Source organism: Sturnira hondurensis, unplaced genomic scaffold (genome assembly GCF_014824575.4).
Source record: "Sturnira hondurensis isolate 20B ecotype Veracruz unplaced genomic scaffold, ASM1482457v3 Scaffold0022319, whole genome shotgun sequence".
Taxonomy (NCBI): Eukaryota; Metazoa; Chordata; class Mammalia; order Chiroptera; family Phyllostomidae; genus Sturnira; species Sturnira hondurensis.
In genome coordinates this window covers 3,353,490-3,364,526 of record NW_028094950.1, presented here as the reverse complement: position 1 = coordinate 3,364,526, position 11,037 = coordinate 3,353,490, and the positions used below count along the sequence as shown (strand labels likewise).

At 39.9% G+C, this 11,037-nt stretch overlaps 1 long non-coding RNA gene across 1 annotated transcript; it reads right to left on the bottom strand.

Annotated features, from left to right (window-relative positions):
* Positions 1 to 442: 442 nt before the first annotated feature.
* LOC118979439 (uncharacterized) lies at positions 443 to 10,817 on the bottom strand. Its single transcript, XR_005064912.1, has 3 exons — positions 10,720 to 10,817; positions 3,337 to 3,340; positions 443 to 454 (listed from the first exon to the last, which is right to left on the bottom strand). It is a non-coding gene; the product is annotated as an uncharacterized LOC118979439 (long non-coding RNA).
* Between the last annotated feature and the right edge of the window lie 220 nt (positions 10,818 to 11,037).

Genomic DNA, 11,037 nt, shown 5'->3' with positions numbered 1-11,037 from the left:
CTGCAATTGCTTTGCAATAACAGGGAAAAGTGTGCTTCGAACTTCAGGATGAGTCTTAAGGAGGCAAGAAAGAAGACACCACCCCATACTCTCTGAGTGTCTAAGAGAAAGATACTGTGGAAATGCTTTGGCATTTTATGAACCATCTACTGTGCCTGCCATTCAGACGTTTCACTGCCCTCCGAGATGCCCCCATTCCAAACCACCCACTTCCTTGTCTTGTAGCCACAGTTCGGTCCCCTGCCTGCCCATTCTGTCCCCGAATTCCTCTATCAGCCATGCCTCCTGCCACGCCCCAGCCCCACTGCACTGCTCTGCAGGTGACCTCCCCCACCACTCTCCATTTAGCCCTCACTTCCTCAGCCTGCCAGGCCACCCAGTGTCCTTTCAATACTGGGTCCCCAGAGTGCCCTTTGCTTACATGTCCAGTGTGTCACAATGCCCGTTGCCCTCTCTTCCCCACCAGGACATAAGGTTCTTAGAGATGGGCACTGTGTGCAGCTCTCTCTCCAAGCCTGGTATCTAGTATTTGCAATACTCTGAGTCAATACATGGATGGAATTTAAAACCAGGTCTTGGCTCTAAAGTACATGCTCTCTCGGCTTTACCATGGTGATCAAGGTCCTATCTGCTAGGATGGTGCAGATGGGGTCAACGTTTCAGAAATAAAAGCAGATTCCTGGACCCCAAACTCACACTCACTCCCAGTCATTTCTTTAAGCATTAATGAGTGAGGCGCACCAAGTTTCAGGAGTAAACTATAATCATTACCTTTAAAGAACCTATGAGCTTTTCACTCCATATTGAGCATACAAATTATTGTGCTTGTCACTGGGGATGATGATAGAAAAGACGGTTCCAGCTGGAAGGAGCTTATCTTCAGCAGACTAGCAGACATTCAACCATTCATTGCCCAGGAGAGGGTGTTAGGAGAGGGTACAGCAGGGGACTCTGTCCAGCCTTCCTATTGAGCTGACTTTGGAAATTTTACAGAAATTAGTAAGGCGAAGAGCAAAGGTGAGGAGAAATTTGGGGAGAGAGGAGGGCAGGGATCATGTACAATGGCCCTGAGGTGCGAAGTAGTGTGGCATGTTTTACAAACTGAACGCAGGTCCATTCAGCTGAGGTTCAAATAGAGGGGGAAAGATGACATGAGATGAGGCTGGAGGGGAAGAGGTGGAAGTTTGCTCCTCACCCCCCTTCCCAAACCCAATGCAATGGTTTTTCTTATGTACACTTAAGAAACGTATAGATACTTAAAGCTACCCCTATTTTTGCAACAGAAGCATGGTAGACATACTATGGCTATACTTTTCATGATTTGAGGTTGTGTGCTGGGTTTTGTTTGTTTAGGTTTTGCTACTATTACAGTCTCCGATGTGCTTCCTTATCCACATTGGTATATCCTTGAGTAGTTGGCTGGATCTAACAGCAGGGTAGCAAGTTGCTGGCGGGAAAGCCATCAGAAATGCAGAAATAAGTCGATATTAAAGGGAGAAAGTGACTTTTATGAGATAATTAAATTAGAAGTATTAAGAATTTATGACTAAGGGGAGGCTGTACTACAGATATGCATTTGTTACATCCTGAATCACGTTTTGTGGCCCTAGCCTGGAGGGTTTTCAAACTATCGGTCTCCATCTCTGGTGCTGGCTTGCTCCATCCTTATGTCTAAGGATGGTAGTGCCCCGTGGTGGTTTAAAACTCCTCCTTTGGCTCCAGAGGGTTACTTTAATTTCTCAGCTCTGCTGCTTACTAGTTGTATGACTTAGAACAAGCTTCTTAAACTTCCAACTGCTCATCTACAAAAAAGGAGATGAAAATATTACCCCCACATAGGGTCATAGTGAGGAGTGAATGAGATGATCCACGCAAGGTGTGTAACGCCTGCCCAGGTGGGGAGCACTCAGTCAATGGCGGCTGTGGTCATTACCAAAGCAAAGAGCGAGCCAGTGTGCACAATGGCTTTCACTTATAGAAGGGCTTCCTATGTCGGTACCTGGACGTCAGCACTCACCTGTGTTAATTCATCTGACTCCACGACCCTACGAGGTGAGTGCTATCATTGCATTTTTTATAAATAAAGAAATTGAGGCCAAGAAGACTAAATCATGCTGAGTTCATCCATGGCAGAGCCAGAGCACGGACCCAGGCAGCCTCATCATGCTTGTGAGCCAGCAATGTCCTCAAGGCCAGAACCACACGGTGTTACAGCCGGGAGGGAACACAGGGATAAGCCAATAAACCCCAGTTTATAGATGAGAACATAGAGGCCCAGAGAATTAAAATGATTTGCGTCCAGATCATCCATTTAATCTGAGAGAGCCCGTGACCATTAAGAATACATACGGTGGTTGAACATTTTGGAGTTGCCTTTTACAAATAAACTTTCATTTAGAAGACCAAAGGCATGCTGACTCTTGGACATCAAGTAGCTCTTGAGCAATGCTGTTTTATGATTTAAATGTTGTTAATCCCAAAGCATATGGATTTGATTTTTTAAATGTTTATAAGTTTAGAAATGAAGGAAATAGAAGAGACCTACAGAAGAAAGTTTGAGGGGGTTATTTTTTAACCCAAAAGGACTTTTCCTTTTAAGTTTCACATATTGGGCAACAATTGGTAGGTTCAGTTCCGCTCTCCATACCCAGTCAGCTTGTCGATGTCACTTTGAATTGGATTCCTCTGTCTTCACTTTCTGGGGATCTACATCACAAGCAGTGAATTCCTTTTGTTCATAAATAAAGCACCAGATAGCAAAACAATCTCTCCATTCTGAACTCTAGTAAGAGTTATCTTTCTGCCTGGTTTATAATTACCTCTAGGAATTCTTTTAAGCGCACTATGAGGTACTCCCAAAAGAACAGAGTGAAGAGCAAAAATACAAAAGTGAAGAGATTACTAATTCTGGCTTTCTCTCCAACCTGCTATGTGACTTAAGCAAGTTATTTAAGCCATCTGGAGTTTGGTTTCCTGATCTCCGAACGTGGCACTAAGGATCTGAATTTCTGAGAGGACTGAGACAAGGGGCACAAAAAGCACCTTGAAATATTTAAGCATCTTTAGAGTGTAATGTCACAGAGCCTTCCCAACCATCATCTCCTATATCCTTCCCCAGGCTTCTGCCTTCTCCTCTTTGAAGCTGCGATTTAAGTCTGATCCCCCCCGAAGAGGCCTTCTCTGAAGCCTCTATCCTCGCAGGCAGCACGTCACTGAGGAACTATCTGGTCACAGTTCTGCTACCTTGCCAGACCACAAAACTAGTCAGCCATCATTTTCTTTTTGTTTGTTTTTTTTTTAAGTCTTCCAAATAGTCACCAAAGGTTTTCCAAGCACGTATCTCTGAATTAGTAAACCTCAAAGGCTGGAAATGAAGATGACTGAAACTCATCCCTGCCCTCAAGGAATTCACAGCCAGCTGGGAGGAGAAATAGAGGGAACCAAGCGTCACCACTCGGTGTGGCCAAGTCAGGCCTGTGTGGGGCACTCGGAGAGTGGCCCTGACCCTCTGCTGCCACTGTAAGTCAGTCACTCTTCCCCTGTGCCTGCTGGCGGCATGTTGGAAGTTCATGTTCACTCATTTGCCTTCAGCGGGGTCTCTAACAGATATTAGCATCAAATCTGATCTCCAAGTCCTCGAGAAGGAGGTTTCCTGTCGCCACCCACCAAGCACCGATGATGTGCTCCAGGCATTTCTCTCACATTCCGGTGACCAAATAACTTTGGCACCATTGACCACACACCCAGGTGGTGCTGCATATATAGGCCTCATAACAGCAACTAATGAATCACTCCCTTTGGCTACATAAAGAGCCGAGCCCACGTTGCCTCTGGCACCCACCACGAGTTACAGGCCCACCTCAGAGGAGCCTTGAGTTAAAGTCACAGCTACTTTGGTGTTTCTCTGCATGTTCACAGAGATAACAATGGCCCCTTATAATTGCAGAATACTCTACAATTTACAAAATATCTCCATGCCCATCATCCTATCCGGTCGTAACAACTACTCATTGCAGTCAAGAGAAAGAAGTTGTTTTTCCCTCTTTTCCAGATGAGAAAACTGAGACTAGGTGACTCAGACCCAAACCCAGGTCTGCTAACTCATAATACAGTGCTTGGGCACTGTCCTCTACCACAGGACACGTGTCCAGACTAAGAGAAGAACAAAACTCCAGCGCTTACACTGCTGCTCCTTTTCACGAGTCCGTGGAAATCATCAGACATGACCCTGGACTGAGCTATCATCAAGGGGCTGTGCCGGGTGTGGAAGAAGATAAAAGAGTAAGACTACCCAGTGTTTCTGAAGTACCTGGCTAGGGGGGTGTGTAAGACAGGCACCCAATTAAGTACACAAAAGGGCAGAATGAAGCAAGGGTCATAAAAGCACCTGATTTGTGTTCACTTGTGGGTTGGTGGGTTGAAATGAAGCTGAGTGTAAATAAATGGATTTGGCCAAGGTGGAGGGAGAGGCCAAGGGCCTGAGCAGTACAGAGCAATGGGAGATCCTGTCTGCCCAGCAGTGTGTGGAGGCTGTGGGAACAAAGGATCCAAAGCTGGCCATTGGTCACTGCCATGTGGCCTGCCACCAGCCACCTTGGTGCTAGTCAGCCTGAGATACATTTCATGCACTCACCGTGTTTGCAGTAAGCTGGAGCAGTTTACCTTCAAGACATCCTCTACCTTTTCATAGAGTCTAAGAACCTTAGAATAGTATCCGTCTATCTCTGCCTCCTTGGTCTTTTTGCTACTGGTGTCATTCTTTTTTGCTCTTAGTCATTTTATAAACACCATCTACATTGTTTCTATTTTTAAACAGTTATCTTTTAAATATATCTGAATAATTGAAAAAAATATATATATATAGACACCATTTTATAGGCTCTCTCTTCCTTTGCACAGACTCCTATTTCTTTTTTTTAATTTTTAAAAAGGTTTTTATTTTATAATTTTTAGAGAGGGGGAAAAGGAGGGAGAAAGAGAGGGAGACAAACATCAATGTGTGGTTGCTTCTCCCATGCCTCCTACTGGGGACCTGGCCCACAACCCAGGCACGTGCCCTGACTGGGAATCAAACTGGCGACCTTTCGGTGTGCAGGCCAGCACTTAGTTCACAGAGTCACATCAGCCAGGGCATGCTAGTTCTTTCTACCTGGTACCATTTTTCATAGGTCTGAATTATGTTGTTCAACATTTCTCATACCACAGGACTGCTGGGAAGTAACGACTGCAGAACCTGGCATTTTTTAAATCTTTAACTTTAAAATATTTTTATTTAATAAAAGTCTAGGTGACAGTTTTCTTTTTGGCACTTTCCCTTCATTACTCCACTGTCCTTTTACTGGCATAGTTTCTGATCAGAAATACGCTGTCCTATTTGTCTTTGCCCCTATGTGTCTTCTTTCCTATAGCTGATTTTAACATTTCCTCTTTATCATTGCATTTGGAATATGATGTCTCTTCCTGTAGTTTTCTTTATGTTTCTCATGGTTGGTGTTTGTTGATCTTTTTTTGGTCTATGTCTTAGAAATTTCCATCAAATTTTGGACTTACTTAGCCATTAGTTCTTCAACTATGTGTGTGCCCCCTACTTTTTTTTTTTAGATTTTATTTTTATTTATCTTTAGAGGGGAAAGGAAGGAGAGAAGGCAAGAATACCAATGTATGGTTGCCTCCCGCGAGTCCCCTGCTGGGAATTGGCCTGCAACCCAGGCATGTGCCCTGACTGGGAATCGAACCACGATGGTGTGCCTCGCAGGCCCGCACTCAATCCACTGAGCTACACTAGCCAGGTGTGTGCCCCCTTTTAATTCAGAGCTCGTATTACACATGAATTAAGTTCTGGAAGTTGTCTCACAGCTCACAGATACTCCATCTCTTTTGGTTCCTTTGTGTTTGATTTTGCAATTTCTACCACTATGTCCTTGCATTCATTAGTCAATGTTTCTGCAGTGTTTAATCTAACATTGACTACATTTCAAGTGTATTTTTACCACACGCATTACAGTTTTAGCTTCTAAAAGTATGATATAACTTTTTAATAATTCACATGTCTATGTAACACACTTAATCAGTGCCCTAGTTTTTAGCACATGAAATACAATGATACGATAATAACTTTTTTAACATCTTGGTAATTCAAACATCTGCATCAGTATGCATCAATTTTAATTGATTTCTCTCTTCATTATGAGTGCTATTTCTATGGCTTTGTTTTGCTGTTTGTTTCATTTTGGGTTTTTTGCATGCTTGGTAAATTTTTATTAGATGCCACACATTGTAAATTTTACTTTGCTAGGTGCTGAATATTTTTATATTCCTATAACTATTTTTGATCATTGTTCTACAGTCCAGCTGATTATTTGAAAACAGTGTGATCCTTTTAGGTCCGCATTTGAGGCTTGTCAGGGGAGACCAGAACTGCGTCTAATTTAAGGTAAACTAATCCTGACAACTGAGGCAAGGCTTGTGAGAATTCCGGTCTATGCCCAGTGAATTTTAAGATTTTTCCAGTCTTACCAATGAGAACAGGCTCAGAACTCTATTAGTAATCCAGGAGAACCCTCTGCAAACCTGTTGATCTCGCTCCACACAGTTGCCCTTTCTTTGGCACTCTGCCATGTGACCTGCCGCTGCTTTGGTGGCTCCACTCTGTTCCCTCATCTCAGAGAGACTAACGAACCCTTCCCGGGCTCCCTCCCCTTTGCTCCAGCAAACCCCGAGTCTTACCTCCTTCGTTCCCTGCATCTCAGAGATCACTGGCTTCTGTCACCCGATACCCAATTTCTTGAAAATCATCATTTTCTTTTTTGTCTGTTTTGTGTGTGTGTGTTTGATATTTGAATTGTTTCAAGTGGAAAGGTAAATCCAGTTCCCATTTTTTCCACCTCCCATTTGTAAGCTGGTTTCTGTTGTATTGCATCAGTCTAGTATTGAAAATCTTAGTTTATACGAATATGCCATTGTGATTGTGAATGGTAATTACACATACATAATTTTTCTATTTAGCAAGAGAAATTCTCCTATAATCTTAATCCAAAGTAAAGGTAACTTATATTTTATAAATAATCTTTGGTATAAATGAAGAGCTCAGATATAACATTTATTTTCTTTTGGGTGGGCCAAGTTTAAATCAATTATTATTTCAAGGTTCACAAGGAAAACATTTTTCTTCAGTGTTTCAAATTTCTCTTCTAGAAAGTAAGGATTAAAAGTTTAAGATAGAGACAGCTGCCAGAAGGAAGGGGGTGGGGGTAATGGTGGCAGGAAGAGAAAGGGACTAGTCTAAGAACACGTATGGAGAACCTGTGGGCATGGACAACAGTGTGGGGATTGACTGTGGGAGCTGGGGGCAGTGGCCTGGGCAGGGGAGAGCAAAGGGGAAAAAATTGGGACAACTGTAACAGAATAACAATAATAAAATAAAATTAGGAGTTTAAGACTCAGAAGCGAACTGTAACAATATCTCTACATTTATTTTATTCAAATTGGCTTTATTAACAGCATTCTTTTTCATATGTTACAGCAATGTTGGGAAAGCATAGCAACTAGGGTGACTATTTTTGGATCTTGCTTGCCATCACAACATCTTTTGGAAAGTCTTGGATACATTTGATGTGTTAAAATATAGCATTGCTTTTCCCTGCAGTTTTAAATTATATTTGTTAAGAATGCTAAAAATATCAGTTAAGTGGCCAAACTTGTTACCCATATGACATCTGTAGAAATATTTTCCAAGAGAGATTCTTTTACAACTCTAATCCGTGAGTCCCTGTGCAATGTTCAGTATTTTCTCTTCCAAAACCAAGGGATTTTAGAATGATGTAGTAGATAGCAATGGTTACCTACAATCTCTAAACAAAATATTTCCATAATCCAGTTACCTAGGAAAATTGTCATAATACATTAAAAGTTATTCAGTGGATTTTTTAATATGTCCATGAAAATCAGCAGAATTTTTTAAGATTCACAAGATTTACAAAGTATTTTTAAATGCTTTGAAATGGAGCCATTATACATAGACACTAACCAGTAGAGTAAGTTTTATAAACTTTTCAAAAGGCCTTATCACCTGCAGTTATTTTTATAACTTTTCCAGGTTCATTTATGTTAACTAACATTTGTTTCTTCTAAATCTAGGAAGAAATTCAAATCTACAGCTCTATCTAGATTAAATTTACACAATTACACAAATTTCCTATAAAATTGTCTTGCTACAATTATCTCATATAAATTAGAAGTGTTAACAATTAGCAGGACACACATCAGATTGGATTGCAAAATTTGTACATGGGTAAAGCAATTCATAAACATTGCTTGGAATATTATTTAGTAATAAATATAATATGATATAATGAAGGTACACAGAATCAACATATATGGAAAAAAATTTTCCAGTGATTATATGAGGAATTATGCCTTTGTCACACTATGTATTATTACTTAGACTATCAAATATGATGATAATAAGGCTTACTTAATGGTTGCAGAATGCTGTAGAAAATGTTGCAATAACTGGGTTTTTTTTCCAATGAAAATATTTGAACATTTTTATCAACAAATTTGGCATATTGTATTGCCAAGTAGATTACTATCTTTTGATTTTGAAGGTTCAATGTTTCATAACAAAAAAATACTGGATTCTGTGATTCTCATCCTTTTTGGCATTTGTTAAAACACATTTTTTAATAAACTTAATTATAACATATTTTTTAAAGTAGAGTCAATGATTTTACCAATATCACAATTTACATCTAGGAGTTGAAATTGAACACGCATAGTCTGTTCTTCTAATAAAAAATATTATTTTATTATGCAAACTGTATCAGTTGGAATTCAATACCACAGTTTTTATGAACTCAGAAAACATCATGTTCTAAACTTCCTTTCTGAAAAATACACTGAAAGTTTCGAACTGAAATTTGGTTGAAAGTCTCCACTCTTGGTAAGCGCAGAGAAAAAAATTCTCACTTTGCTTCAAAACTATGGTTTATATATACTAATAAAACATTAAACTCTACACTCAAACCTTCCTACTATATTGATAATTAAACAGAATCCAATAAGGAAACAGTGAACAATAAATAAAAAACTTGCTGATATTGAACAGGAGTATTTATCATGTCTCTTTCAAATGTGTCTCACACACGACTCATAGTAGCTGGTCTAAAATCAGCTGCAATATGCACAATTTTTACTTAGAACCTTTGCAATGCCCTCACATTTTATATCCTGTTCTCTTCTGTTCTACATGTTCCTTTAGGTATTGCCATAGCTTCAAGACACAACTTCTTACATGTTGTATCTTCATTTCCAGTTAATGGATAAAGATATTTTCTAATTTCCCTTATGATTTCCAGATACATTGATTGCTTAGAAGTATTTAGTATTTAATTTGGAAATATTTGAGTATTTGACAAACTCTGTCCAATAACATTCTGTAATTGGTTCTAATTTAAATCCATTCTTAGCAAAAGAACACACTCTGCATAATTTTAATTCTTTGAAATTTTGTTGAGTTTTGTTTTATGGGCCAGAAGACAGTGCATCTCGTGAATGTTCCATGCACACTTGGAAATAATATGTTCTGTTACTGGTGGCTACAGTGTTCTATAAACACAAATAAAGTTGGTCAATGGTGTAGTTCGGGTCTCCTGTATCTTCACCAGGTTTTGTCTACTTGTTCTGCCATTTACTGAGTGAGAGTATTAAGTCCTCTCTCTCAGATGTGGACTCATTTCTCCATTCAGTTGAGTAAGTTTTTACTTTATGTACTTCAAACTTCTGCTAAGTATACACATATTATGAACCATCATGTCTTTTGATAAATTGAGTACTTTATAACAATGTAATCACTTTGAAGTCTGTTTGTCTGATATTAATATAGGTGCTCTGACTTTCTTTTGGTTAGAGTTTGTATAGTATATCTTTACCCACCCTTATAATCTTAACCTAGCTACATCTCTATTTAAAGTGAATTTCTCATAAATAGTATGTAGATTTATCTTGTTTATATATATATATATATACACATACATATACAAATAAATACATGTATATGTATCTATGCATAGACACACATGCATACATACAAGTCTGGAAAATGTCCAGCCATTGTCTGTATAACGAGAACAGTTTACATGACATTGATGTGACCTGGCAGCCAAGGAGAGTGGGCTGGAATGCACATGTGTGAACAATGATGATTCCACTGTACTGGTAAGTGGGGGCAGTGGACACTGTTGAGTGAGCATGTGTATTGTGTGGCCGTCACATTCAAAATGACTGAGTGAGTAGAGCAATAAATCTGCATCAAACTTTGCACTAAGCTCGAACATCCCTCCGCAGAAACTAAACAGATATTCAGAGGGCTTTCAGGGACAATGAAATGAGTGCAGCACAAATAAAAATGTTGTACAAATGCTTCAAAGATGGTCAAGAATCTGTTGGAAGGTGGTCATGAAACTGCTGATCCACGTTCTGGAAGGCCTGCAACAAGCAGGACACCTGAGAATGTTGGATGTGTATGGGGCTGCAATCACCAAAGATCGGTGACTGACAGTGTGAGAACTAGAAGCTGATCTGGGGATTCCGAAAACTAGCATGTCCAAAACTTTGATGCAAGATAGTGTCACAGCAAATTTTGTGCCACAGCTTCTGCTACCAGAGCAGAAGGAACATCATACAGCAGTTGCTAATGACTTGATTAAAACTAGTACCCACAAACCGGGTTTGGCACCCTGCAACGTCCGGCTTTTCCCAAAATTAAAATCACCTTTGAAAGGGAAGAGATTTCAGACTGTAGATGAGATTCAAGAAAATACAACAGGGCAGCTGATGGTGACTGGGAGAGCTGTGTGAGACCCCAAGGTACCTATTTTGAAGGGGACTGAAGTGTCATTGTCCTATGTGCAATGTTGTAGCTTATATCTTCTTCAGTAAATGTCTCATTTTCATATTCCATGGCTGGATACTTTCTGAACAGACTATATATTTATATATAAATATAAATAAATCTCCACTGCTTTTCAGTTGGGGTAT